The 14,170-nt window shown below is 40.0% G+C and overlaps 2 pseudogenes across 1 annotated transcript; both read left to right on the top strand.

Moving 5' to 3' along the window:
• The first annotated feature begins 289 nt into the window (after positions 1–289).
• Positions 290–1,627, top strand: LOC149039072 (DELTA-alicitoxin-Pse2b-like; annotated as a pseudogene).
• Positions 1,628–4,966: 3,339 nt separating this feature from the next.
• Positions 4,967–8,708, top strand: LOC149039073 (DELTA-thalatoxin-Avl2a-like; annotated as a pseudogene). Its single transcript, XR_016180324.1, has 2 exons — positions 4,967–5,158; positions 7,135–8,708. The product of XR_016180324.1 is annotated as a DELTA-thalatoxin-Avl2a-like (transcript).
• The last annotated feature ends 5,462 nt before the right edge of the window (positions 8,709–14,170 follow it).

The following is a 14,170-nucleotide window of genomic DNA, read 5'->3' on the forward strand; positions in this document are numbered from 1 at the left end:
ACCTAACATCCTCCAATGCCGTTCAAAATCAAAAGAACAATCTTATAATTGTCTCACTAAACAGTCACATCTAAAAATTTAAAACGTCCGAAATAAAAATTTTAAAGGAAAATGCCAGCCACATTCGTGGCATAAAACGTTTTACTTGGAATCTTACGCACCTTATGTATAACTTGTTTAAGGGTTTTGGTTCTTTCTGGAGACTGCATTTCAAAGCACTTGCGCATGCTTTGTAACAATTTTTCCCGTAGATCGTCTATCATATCTGAAGTGACATAAGAAAAGAAGAATGATGCATTTCCCTTTGGTGCCCCTCGTTTGTGTGTTATACGCTTTTAAATTAATATGTGAGACTACCGACGCTGAGAATTCTGCGCTGGAAAGAGTGATAGATCTTCGAAAGGTCAACTTACTGGCCGACTTTCAGGAAGAAGAGAACAGGATCTTTGAGGTGCTTCCCCCGAAATGTCTTCGAGCAGCCATTTCGAACATTATGCAAATACCAAGGAATTTTATAAATCACTTGCCACCCAGTCAAGCTTGAGCGCCTCTTTGCAGTCCGCCTACTCGTTGGGTGCTACTGTATCAGTAGCAACAAAGAGCAAAAGTTCACAACAAAGTGAAGTCAAAATCCTGGGTGAAGTATTGTACTGTTCTGGAAAAATATGGCTCCCACGTAATAACGTCTGTGAAGCGCGGATCAAAATTTCAGCAAATGACATTCGCAGAGAGCTCCAAGGCTTACACTGAAAGAGATTTCCAAGTAAAAGCTTGCGTTTCGGTTGCAGGATCTACTAAGGTCGGAAAGGTTGGCGTCTCTGCATGTTCAAACGTGAACAAAAGTGAGATATCCAAAGAAAGCAGGATGAGCACAAGCGAGAAACGCTTTGTTAAAGGTGGAAAAAGGGAAACGAATAACAAGCTGGCAAACGGAGCGACGTCGGTTGAATTGATAGACCAACTCATGGATGAAGCAGATGAATTTCCAGTGTCTGTTCAGCACACCTTCAGGGCGATCTGGACCATCCATTAGAGCCGCTTTAAACAGGGATCTCCTACTAATATCAAAGCCACAAACCTGGAGTACTATTACCTTGGATTTCTTGAATTATGGTTGTCCATACATAAGTAGCTCTAGACTTGCCATACAAAAATTCGACCATACTAGTGGCTCCAGTGAGAAGTATCCAGAATTCGAGGGCACCTTGGAAAAAAAGAGCTGCCTCAGTGCCAACGACTGCCACTACAAACCCATTTGGTGCTCCCGTCGTGGTCCAACATGTGTCCATTTACAATTGGGTGACACAGGATACCGGTGACACTAAAGAAACCGCATACGCAAACACATTTGACGATTGGGGATGTCATGGTTGGGACTGGAAATTTTTGAGTGCTAGCTGCACTTGCAAGAATGAAAATCTTGATTAGCGGAACTGCGTGGTCCTTGCCAAACAGAGATGCTGCTACACAAAAGGCACAAACCCAGGGCGCACATGTAAAAGGCAAAAGATTAAGCTCTCCAAAGTACACCGGTAGGAAAGGAAAACGAAAAAGAAAGAATATTCAAGTTTTGGAGAACTGAGAAAACTTATGTAATAATTGAAATTGTTCTCACTTAAACTTGGTAAACAGTGCATGTGTCTCAATTAGTTTGAATAAAGAATTAAACGTAAACTTGTTATAACATTTGATCGCATCCATGTGCTGTCTGTGTACCACTTGCAGAAAAGCTATTTTTCGGAGAAAAGGAGAGAAGGACATAGCCAGTGTATGCCGAAACTACTATTAAAACGTCAGTAGTATCGATTAAGATTGACCAAACGGGCTGCTGGAAAAAGCGTTACGACCGAAAACGAGTATCCACCAAGGTAAGACGAGTCACTATACTAGACACACTCAAAAGCCTATGAAAGGGGTAAGTTTCTGAAGAAACTGTGGTACTGCGTCGGTGGGAGAGTATAACAGGGTAATTTTGTGTTATAAAATAAGTTGATAACGTAAATTGACCACCGTCAAGAGTTTTTAAAGTTTACGCTTCGAGCGTGAGCCCTTCGTCAGAGCGAATCACTGTGACGAAGGGCCAACGCTCGAACCATAAGCTTAAAGACTCTAAACGGTGGCCAATTTACGCTATCAACTCAGTTGACAATACTTAATTACCCTATACACTCTATAATATACTTATGCTATAAAGCTGGTCAGTATCTTCCCATGCGAATGGGGAGGAGGAACAATATCACTGCAAACTGATCTTCTAATAATGAATGTACCACTGTTGGAATAAGGCAAAGTCAATGATGTTGAATGAGTTCATGGAACTGTTTAAACGCAATGTAAAATCCTCGAATATCTAGGTGTCGGTCTAAATTTGCGATGCAGTTGTCATGTCACATAAAATCACATTTTCCATTAGTCAGTTCATTCAGCCTCCCTACGCAAAATTCGACCCTGGTCTTTGCTATCCCTCACACACAATCAAAATGGGCTCTTCTCAAAGGAGATTCCAGCAGGTAAAATTTACACGCGCTTTATTTGATCTGCTTCCCTGGTGGCCTCTCTGTTAAACGGTTAATTATTCAAGCGACTAAACTAAAACATAAATTTACAAACAAAACTTTAAAGTACAGCACAGCAAGAGAGAGAGAAAAATGAACTTATCAAATAACAGGTGCATTTGTTGGATGCGACGTCAACTTTGATTTACGAATGAACTGATGCCTTCACAAGTAAAGCAAAACTAACTGAAAAAACTACCACAAACGATCAGTTTTTAACTTAAAATAATAATACAAAGACATCATGTTAAATTGGAAAATTATAACAACGTAAAAGGAAAACAACTGAGAACGTAGAGTAATTTGCTAACAAAGTGGTGTTTGGATCTTACATACAAATTACACCCGTAGTGTTGCACACTTCATTTCGTGAAATACAACTAAACTGCGTAGAAATGTTCTCCGAAATGCACTATTTCCGTTCATCTGAGACATTGACAAATCAGTGGAGGAAATTTCAATTGAATAATGTCTAAGTCTTGGGTACAAGTTGAAGTTTTTGCGGCACCTTTACCTAGAGCTGGCTCTTTATCGCTCAGTTTACGCGAAAAACAAACAAACAAAAAAACATTAATAACCAACCAGAGTATCCTTTAAGACCGTGCCTGGTAGTAGTAATCTTGGTGGTTTTAAAACAGTGTAAGGAACAGGCGGCCTAAGTATATGCTCATTCAGCTATTACGGATTAAAAATAGATTATCAGTTCAGTTCAGGGTAAACTCGGCAGTCTATTGGTAAATATGCCGTTCGAGGGGTCTGGGTTCGAGACCTGGCCTGGTCTTGGGCAAAACACTTAGTTTTCACAATGCCTCTCCTCACCCAGGAGTATAAATGGATACAGGCGAATTGTCAGGGAAGCCTAATGAAAATTAATGCTCGAAGGTAGCCCTCAGACTGACTGGTATCTCAATCAGGTGGGGGAAGAGTGGGTAGTAACACTCGTTGTCGCTTAATGCTATGAGTACAGGCTAAAACAACTATGAAAAGGGAAGGGGGTACGTAACTTTTAACCTTAACAAGCTACCTGCCAAACGATTACATGACACAAGAGTTACGGTTGTCCGATATATGTAATATTGTACGGTAACAATCTTTCTAACCCTAATGGCGGTATTGGTAGTGCTTTCGTGAATTTCTAGAATAACCTGCAAGTATTTGTTTAAATAATTTTTTTCCTTTCTTCTAACAATGGAGATCAAAGCGACTGGTTCTCTTGAGTTGCATCACTGTTAGCGACTCAAACTCCTTTATATTACATATCTCTTTTTGTTTTTGGATTTTGTAATTCTGCGAAACTCTTAAAAATAGCATCAACGAGGCACATGGTTTACCAAGAAGAAAACATTACCAAGTCCCACAAAGGAAACTTAGCTTCAAAATACACTCTTTTAAAACGCTTCTTATCAGTTCTCCGGGCTACCTATCTCAGCAGAGATTTTAGATCGATTGTTGTCCACATACAGATATTATTCAAGCGAGGGAAACGCTGCCGATGGAAAGTGGCAATATTCCCAGTCCTTTTGTGCTTTGTGAACAGGTAGCACAGTACTAGGACTACCTGTGAATATTGCGTGATAAAAATTGAGTTTTAAAACGTCATCATATCGAGAAGAAACAGCAACACTACAGTGTCATAGCTGCGTTGCAAAATGTGTCGAAATAATCATTGGTAGGGGGAACACAATTTTGTAAAGTTTAACTGATATAAAATTGCAAAAAATAAATACACTCTTTAAAATATGTTTTAATGTTTGGTGTTTGTAATCGCTAATTGGCTCATGGCTGGGAATTGTACAGTTGCGAAAGCTTTGTTAGACGGCACCTAGTCCGATTAAATACCACGATTAGAAATATGAAACTTGTGTAAAGTGTATATCAGATGACGAAAGGACCCTTTCTTCAACGACCAGTAAATCACTCGCGGACGAACGACTTCACAAAATAGGCGACTACTACTCCCTCAAGCAAAAAAAATACTTCCCAACCTAGTCTAACTAAAGAGGACACCAATTTCTAGTCTGCAATACTGAAAGTTAACGTAGAACAAACTGAGAATCACTATTGATTAATTTTTTCGTTTGTAATCTTTTTTCTCTTTTTTATAATTGGAACATTTCTTTTCTTTTCTGTTTCACTGATAAATTTTTAATTATGTTACGTATTTGTAAACTATAAATCGCTCGCACTGTCTACACTACCTGCCAAGACATATCTTTTTTCTCTCTGTAAACTTTTTTCGCCTTCTATGACGGATTCATCAGGATGCCACAGGTCAAGTCGACCGTTTGACAAAGACAACTTTCCTTTTACTGCAGTCGTTTAATTATTAATTTGGCCACTTACGTTTGCTTTTGTCAGATATGAATTAATACCACATTTTGGACAGCTTGAATACCGAAGAGTGGACTACGTAGGCGGACTACCAGCAAAACTCACTCATGGAGGACCATGAACTGCCTACATGAAAACGTTCCTATGAGATATGACTTCTAAATTAAGCAGCAGTATAATCTGTAAAAGCTAAACGCAACTCACCACTTCGACACATCGAGATCACATAGAGGTCAGGAGAAAGAGAGCGTCGAACGAATTGATATCATAAGGTGCGTAGATAGAATAGGTGCCAAAGGAAATCCTCTTGAGATCATCTGAGAATTCATCTTTGATCCTACAATGTAGAACAACTCATAAAGTTAATCTATCAAACACACTTTACAGTTTTCAAGTAATCTCCTCTTTTGAACTTCAAAATACTGGCAAAAGTACCAAATCTCATTAAGCCACTTGTAAACAGGGTACTGGTAAAAACGAACAAGAGAAGGTGGATTCAAACGTCTTGATTTTTGTTTCTTCGGTAAAATCATAGCATTTTGCTCAATTCTTGTTAATGTTTTCTTTGTAGAAGACATCAGGGGTATTAGTGGTGTAAATATGCATACAATTTGAAAAATTCGGATTTGAAAAGTACATCTCAAATCCAAGAGACTGGTTAGGAGAAAACGTCTTGCTTTACAGAGAGATCTGAGTGGTTCCATTCTAAGTTGCAAATACTAACAATACCAGCAATGTTACTACTGATGGATATTCTACTTAAGGGCATATATTACTGAGCGTCGTAACCAAATTCAAGCCCGCAATATGGTTAAAGGAAGTCACTTGGTCGTTTATGGGGTTCAAAAAGAACGGACGATTGAAATTCCAAGGTTGGGTTTCGGAACTGCCTGTCTGTTCAGAGTCAACATACGAACTGTTCGTTCCAGGTCTCAATGTTGACGGTTTTTAAGGGTGCATCCTCCATTAAGATAACCTTCGTAATTAAAGAACTGACCAGACTGACGTGTTGTAAACAGCTTCGTTTACTATTCAAAAGGCTCTTCGGGTGAAATTCCCAAACAGGCTTCCTGTTTAAAGATATTTTGAATTCATTCTTATTCAGTTGGAAATTTAAAAGCCGGAATTCACACCAGTTAAAAATGGGATGTTTGACTTTACGCCCCCGAATTTGAACCAAACGCGCAAACTTTAAAATAGACAAAAGCAAATATATAATACACGCCACTAAAAAGAAGACAACTGATAAACAAACTCGAAGGAGTGCTTCATTGTAAAGCTCAAAAATTACTTCATGTAGTATTTAAAGAAACACGTGTCATTAAATGACCGAATCATTTAAATCCCGGAGTGAAATATAGAGTCGTAAGCCCCTTAATTTAAGAGACAGTCTTCAAAAATTTAAACCTTTGAAAAAGCTATCGTTTTGAAACTACCGGTTCGTCAACAAGAACTTGCGAGACGTTCAAATAGTGCTAAAATACAACCTAACTGACACGTGAGGGTGTGATTTTGTTTTGGATACCCTTGCGTTAATTCAATCATTGTAAGAATGATCATCATTTAGTCTGTAATAGAGAAGGGCCTTTATCCAACATACTTCTATTTGATGAGTCTGCCTCAGTCTTAGCACTGAGGACTGTTGAGCTTTTCGCACAGGTTGAAGCTCATTACAAGTCACTCAAAGCAAAACTTGCCACTAATTCCAGGTTACTGCCGAAGGATTCTTCTTACGGGCAAATGATCACCAATATCTCCCTAGTTGCAATTCATTGATGTCAGTAAACTGAAATTTGACTCCCCTTTACTGTTATATCTTTCACTTTCAAAAATAATAAAGTTAAGTAAGAGTAAGAGTTGAATTGGTTTTAATTCGTGTATCATTCACTATTTGTGGCTATTATGATGGCATAGTGCTTAAGTTCAAGGTCTAGCCCTATCACGAAGTTTGCATATGGAAAATTGGGGTTTCTTTCATCAAACAAGCAAGCGCGCAAGATAGCCCAGTTTAAAAGTATCTCACTAAACAGCAATATCTAGATGACTTAACTAAGTTTCTCGGCTTAAAATATCGAATTAAAATGCTAACTTATTGTTTGTTTCTCATATCTGGCAAAAAAAGGTTTAACCGGAATTTTATGTATTCATTAAAACATTTCCTTTATCGCCTCATGTCAAACACGTTAAAACGTTTCGGTCCCGCTCTGGGGCCAATTTCCCAAGTAATTGCGCAACATTTTTTCCGTAGATTGTACTTTGGAAAGCAGAACGATGCATGTCCCTTTGGTGCTTCTCGTTCTCGGGTTATTTACATTTAAAGAAACATGTGAAGCTACCGGCGCTGAGAATCCTGCGCTGGGAAGAGTGATAGATCTTCGAAAGGTCAACTTATTGGCCGACTTTCAGGAGCATGAGAACAGGATCTTTGAGGAGCTCCCCTCCAAATGTCTCGTGAAGAAAACTTTGAAGTCTTCGAGCAGCCACTTCGAATACTACGCAAATACCAAGGAATTTTATAAGTCACTTGCCACCCAGTCAAGCTTGAGCGCCTCTTTGCAGTCCTCCTACTCGTTGGGTGTGACGGTATCCGTAGCAACAAAGAGCAAAAGTTCACAGCAAAGTGAAGTGAGTGGCATGTCTTTAATCAAGCAGGCGTTAACAGAAAAGATCCACGTCGATAAAGAATGTCTAACGAGTGACGACATCTCCACCTTCAAAAGAACATTTCTAAATGACCTCGAGGACTTGCCCGTAAACATCGGAAATCCCTGGGAACCAAACTCATGGAGAGAGTATCGGAATTTTCTCAAGGAATACGGTTCTCATGCCATAACATCTGTGAAGCGCGGATCAAGATTTCAGCAAATGACATTCGCAGAGAGCTCTAAGGCTTACACTGAAAGAGATTTCCAAGTAAAAGCTTGTGTTTCCGTCGCAGGACCTACCCAGGTTGGAAAGGTTGGCGTCTCTGCATGTTCAAACGTAAGCCAAAGTGAGATATCCAAAGCGAGCAAGATGAGCACAAGCGAGAAACGCTTTGTTATAGGTGGAAAAAGGGAAACAAATAGCAAGCTGGCAAACGGGGCGACGTCGGTTGAATTGCTTGGCCAACTCATGGATGAGGCAGATGAATTTCCCGCGTCTGTTCAGCACACCTTCATGGCGATCTGGACCATCCTGCAGAGCCGATTTAAACATGGATCTCCTAACAATATCCGAGCCACAAACCTTGAGTACTACTTCCTTGGGTTCTTGAATTATGGTTGTCCATACATAAGTAGCTCTGGACTTGCCATCCAAAAATTTGACCACACCAGTAGCTCCAGCAAGGAGTATCCAGAATTCGAGTGTACCCTGGCAAAAGAGGGCTGCCACAGTGGCGATGACTGCCACTACAAACCCATTTGGTGCTCCTGCCGTGGTCCAACGTGTGTCCATTACAAGAAAGTGAAAGAAGGTGCAGGTGACTCTAAGTTAACTGCATACCCAAACACATTTGAAGATTGGGGATGGCAAGGTTGCGGTTGGAAACTTGCAGGATCTTGGTGCGAGTGCTATAATAAAAATCGTGGTCAGCGGAAAACTGTGTGGTCCTTGCCAAACAGAGATGCCCCAACACACAAAGCATCAACCAAAACCGCTGCAAAAAAGGCAGAAGATTGATGTCTCCAAAGTACACCGCTGGAAAGTAGAAATGACAAACGAAAGAAACTTTAAATTTTGAGGTATTTAGATAACTTGCGTTAGTATTGAAATTTGGCAGGCTTAAAGTTAGAACCATACATGTGTCTCATTGTGTTTGAATAAAGGGTAAAATGTGAACATGTCACTACATTTGATAACACCCACGCCCTGTTTGTGTAGAGCTCGTACCGAAAAGCTCTTTTCCGGAAAATGGGAGAGAAAGACAAAAACATCTACCCTTAACATGTAGTATCGATAAGATTGGTGTAAAGAGTATTGACTGAAGTCTCATCCAGGATTGTCTAATTGGCTGTTTCGTAAAAGAAGCCATTAAGACAAAATAGATAAAAATAGAATACTCTTTCAAAAGATTTGTCGTCTCCTATGATACGCTCGAGCCTAAGCAAGACCCACAATCGATTTTTCTTTTTTTTTTAACTTCTATCATTTTAACCTGGAAAATGGCTGAAAGCAATTTCGAAATTGATGTTGCAACCCCTTAAACATGGAGGGAAAAATTAATAATTGTTGATCGGCTTAGACAAAGGACATTTTATCGCCATTGGACATTATTTCAGGAGTATTTCAACGCTGACTTATACAAAATCACAAGAGTTGTGAGAGATTTTTTAGGAGTTTTTACAGTTTTCTACGTTTTCTACCTCATTAACCGCTGTATCGGCCTTGCTGCTCCTTTGGGTCAATCAGTTTTGTGGTGAGTGGGGTCCGGCTACTTGGGTAACAGCATGTCCTCTACACCACCTAACACTGGCTTGTGCTCTGAAGAGGACAAACAGGCATCTCTTCACGGCGTCGAAAAAACACGGGAAGTAGCAGTCAACCGGTTATAAGTTACAGTGCTCAATTGGCGTAGAGTGAAGTTTTAGGGGCTGCTTCCAATGGTGGAAGAGATCTTCACATCACATTGGAAGGCTATCGCCTGCCTCAAGCTGGGCAGCCCTCAGCTAGTGAGGTGCTGTCCCGCCATGGTCTGCCTTCCTCTTTGGGTGTATGAGAATTAGTTACGCCGACAAGCAGATCGTAACCTCCATACCGGGCAAGAAAACATATTTATCACAAAGAAAAATCAACAAGAAAAAAGCAGCTCTTAAACTGGGATGTTCGAACGTCCACACCATGACAACTGGACTTGATGGCCTCCTGAAGATCAGTGACGCAAGAAAGACAGCGGTCATCAACGACGAGCTACTGAGACTAAAGGTAGACAAAGCCACTCTACCATAGACCACGGAGTACTGTTTGCAGTCAGCAACACCTTTCTGAAGATGCTTGAACCAGGGGACAAGGGATCAGAACGCCTGCTGCCTCTCTGCCTCCATACATTTTGTAGGACTAGTAACACTCATCAGCGCCTATGCCCCAACCTTGACCTCCGCACCTGGGGCAAAAGACCTACCTGAACGACACCATCAAGAACGTCCACAGCAGCAATCACCTTATCCGATCCTCCTTGACGACTTCAATGCCAGAGTAGGAGTAGACCATGAATCTTGGTCTTCCTGCTTGGGTTGCTTTGGAGTTGGCAAGATAAACGAGAACGGGCAGCACCGGTTGGAGCTTTGCTCTTATCATGGCCTCTGCCGGACCAACTCCTATCTGCAGATGAAGCCACAACACAGAATGTCATGGCGCCACCCTCGATCCAAGCACTGACAATGGGTCGACATGGTCATTGTTAGATGTACAAGCCTAAGCATGTGCTTCTCACCCGCTCATACCACAGCGCTGATTGCGACTCCAACCATTCACTAACATGCTGCAAGATCAAACTGCTACCAGAGAAACTTCATTGCTTCAAACATTTAGGGAAGCCACGCACTGACAAAAACAAGAGGCAAAATTCCGAGAAGCTTGGGGATTCATAAAGTCTCTTGAAGATGATCTGTCTGCAGGCCACCAATGCAACACCGCTTTTAGATCATTGACAAAGTTGAGCAGATGGAGAGATGGGTGGAACACTAGTCAGGGCTCTAGTTCAGAGAGAAGGTTGTTGTCACCTCAGCAATGGATGCCTCTGCCCATCATGGAGGAGTGAGAAGCTACACCAACACTGGAAGAAATCGGAAAGACTATTAACAGCTTAACCTATGGCAAAGCCCATGGGAATGATGGCATCTCCCAAGACCTGATCAAGCACTGCAAGACCACCATTTTGCAGCCTTTACATGACACCGTTTGCCAAATGTTGGAGTGACGGTGGTGTTCCACAAGATACGAGAGATACCAGGATCGTCACCCTGAATTACGGTCAACTCGCCGACGGTTCAACTCGCCAACGCCAACTCGCCGACGTATAAAATCGAGTAGAAACGTCGGCGAGTTGGTCTTCAATCCAGTACAACTTATCAGAAGTTAAACATATAGAAAAGTAAAAGATCTTTAGTAAAAGAAAAATTTTTCTTCCAAAAATGTTTATAAGAACCTCATGGCAAACAAAGAAGGTAAACATCTCCAATGACTATAACAGCTTCAGACGCGAACGTGTTATTGTGTGACAACAACACCGTAAAGACTCGTCATGTCAATCGCTCAGATTTTTTAAAGAAAACTTGGCTTTATAGACAAGATCTTTAGTAAAAAGCAATTCTTTTTATTTGCAACAAAGTTTATAAGGATCTCAAGAAAGAGTCTAGAAAGCCAAGTTTTCTTTAAAAAATCTGAGCGATAGAAATGACGAGTCTTTATGGTGTTGTTGTCACACAATAACTCGTTCGCGTCTGAAGCGGATATAGTCATTGGCGATGAAAAGGATTGCTTTTCACTAAAGATCTTGTCTAGAAAGCCAAGTTTTCTTTGAGAAATCTGAGCGATTGACATGATGAGTCTTTACGGTGTTGTTGTTGCACAATAACTCGTTCGCGTCTTAAGCTGTTATAGTCTTTGGTGATGTTTACCAATTAAGCTTCTGTTTGATGTTCACCAATTTTCACTAGTGTTTTTTTACTAGATATCGTTTACTTTTCTGTATGTTTAACTTCTAATAAGTTTTATTGGATTGAGGACCAACTCGCCGACGTCTCTACTCGATTTTATACGTCGGCGAGTTGGCGTTGGCAAGTTGAACCGTCGGCGAGTTGACTGGATACCGTCATCCTGTGTAAAAACAAAGGCGACAGGAGCAACTGCAACAACTTCAGAGGCATCTCCCTCTTAAGCATCGTGGGCAAACTGTATGCCAGAGTCCTGTTAGTACGTCTTCAACAGCTAGCGGAATGCGTCTACCCAGAGTCCTAATGTGGCTTTCGAGCAGAACATTCTACAGTGGAGATGATCCTCTCCCTTCGCCAAATACAGGAGAAGTGCAGGGAACAGCAGAAGCCCCTCTGAATTGTCTTCATAGATCAGGAGGAGAAGGGGAGGGTTTGGAGAGTTTTTGACAGTTATGCCAATCCAGAAATTTTGTCCTGCAGCAGCGTTCGAAAAGTAGCACAATTCAAAACTGAGTTCAAAACATTCGAAAATGTTTACAGAAGGTGAATTATGCTTAAAGCATTATGTATTCCTTTATTTTTAATTAGGTGACCTAAAGACCATATATGAAAAAAAATGATCAAGTAAATATAAATACCCATACATACCTTTTAAAATAAATAAATAGATAGTTAAATAAAAATAAAGTTTATTAGTTAAATTATGTAACCCTTAATCCTTAGCTGAACAGAAAGCCGATGTAGGTAGGAGTGATAAGGTTTTATTTTTAACTTGTTTAAGTAGGAGAGCTGCTGCATATCTGTGACCTTCTAATTAGGTACTTGGGATTACTGTATAATACAGAGTTACACCTGATTAAGTTTATGACTAATAAATTAATGATGATTGAACTGAGTTGAGTGTCATTCAGTCTGAAATTATACACGTAATTTGAAATTACACTTGAAACTACCACTTTATTACATCAAATTTGAGATGGCAAAATTCAGTTGCTAATACTTAAGATTTTGTAGTCGGTTATATACTGATGATCTTTTGGTCTGTATACTGTGCTAAACTTGTGTTTTAGAGAGGCTTTCTCATTGGCTGGGAAAAAGATGCATTTTGAAGAGCAAAAAACGGTGCGATTCGTGAATAAATGGTATTGATAAGAGCTAATCACAAGTAAACTCAAAATGCAAGTAAGAAAGATTATAAAGTATCTTAAAAATATTTCGAAATATCTGTGAAATCAATGAAATGCTGTGTACACTGTGATGCGTAATATAAAGTGTATCAATTTACATCTGGATTGTCAGCCAGTGACTGAATTTTAGAACGTGCCAACAGTTATCATCTTTTAGAAAGCTGGATACATTAGATAATTTATGGATAATTTATATTCACATTTATAAAAATCTGTATAGAAAAAAAAAACTACGTACAAAAGGTCTACCGATTGGACATGGATGCAATAAATGTGTTCGTGTAACGATTAGTGTGCATTTTTGGCAACGTAAAATTGCGCTGGTCTCTAAAATTGTATCTGCCAATATTCTTAGGTGGTAGCAGGTGGTGGAGTTTATGCGCAGTATCAGGTACGACTGAGTCAAAGAGTTTATAACATTGTTCATTGAGCCTGTCTTTCAAAGACTTGACGTTATACAATGGTAGATTGTGATGATATGAAAGGAGCACTTGCTTGCTTCAGAAAGATCAAGAAATATATGCACTTCTTGGCCCTCTTTTGATTATATCAGTGACATGACAATTTCATTGGGTAATAGAGAGTAATAGATATGATCACCCCTAATATTTTGGTCTCCAGTTCTGAGTGTAGAACATCTGACTGTAGAAATGTATCGTAGAATTCCAAGTGCAGTGAGCTCATGTCATGCTCTAACTCAAAACAAGAAACAACTTTTAATGCGGTTCGTGTACAATAAATTTTAGTGATGAAATGACAAGAGTCGATTTGAAATGGAGATATTTCAATTGTTACCATTGAAGGAGGCACCCAGAGGTTCCTTTAACGTTTCCCATATGGTGATTATCTGGTGTCTGTCCTCCACTGACAGACCAATCTGAAAAAACCCGATTTCCTTTCAGGTCATAGTTCAGAATGCGAATGATTAGAAATTTAATAGGCAGAGTCTCCACAAAAGCGCTCCATTTGATTTCGCTTGGGATAGAGCTTTCGCTCATTTCTTGTGTGTTACAAGAAATTCTTGTACTTATACTAAAACCCCAATCTTCTTGATCGAATCTCTTTCTTTTCCTGTGTTTTAAGGAAGTCAAAGTTCACTCGTGGAACTCTAACTACGACGATTTCACTCGACGTAACCGAAGAACAATTTTAAAAAAGCCCTAGAAACTCAGTTTAAAACAAATATCACTGCCTTGTATTCATGTCTATCTTAGCCATCCAGCCGACTTTTGAAAACACCGAGTTTTGAAAAAGGTAGTTGACTTGAAAGAACCCCTATCGGTTCGTCAAAGTCAAACACGCGAACACAGACCAACTCCAAACGGTAGTTTTGAAAAAGTGACTCACTCTAATCAAAGGCGCCATGAGGGGTCCCACCATAGAAAAAACCTCTGCAGCTCGCCCCTTAACAAAGTTCTATAACTCCTTTTCATAATGTAATTTTGGCGAAAAAGACATCACT

The sequence above is a fragment of the Pocillopora damicornis genome, chromosome 10 (assembly GCF_964200805.1).
Source record: "Pocillopora damicornis chromosome 10, jaPocDami1.2, whole genome shotgun sequence".
Taxonomy (NCBI): domain Eukaryota; kingdom Metazoa; phylum Cnidaria; class Anthozoa; order Scleractinia; family Pocilloporidae; genus Pocillopora; species Pocillopora damicornis.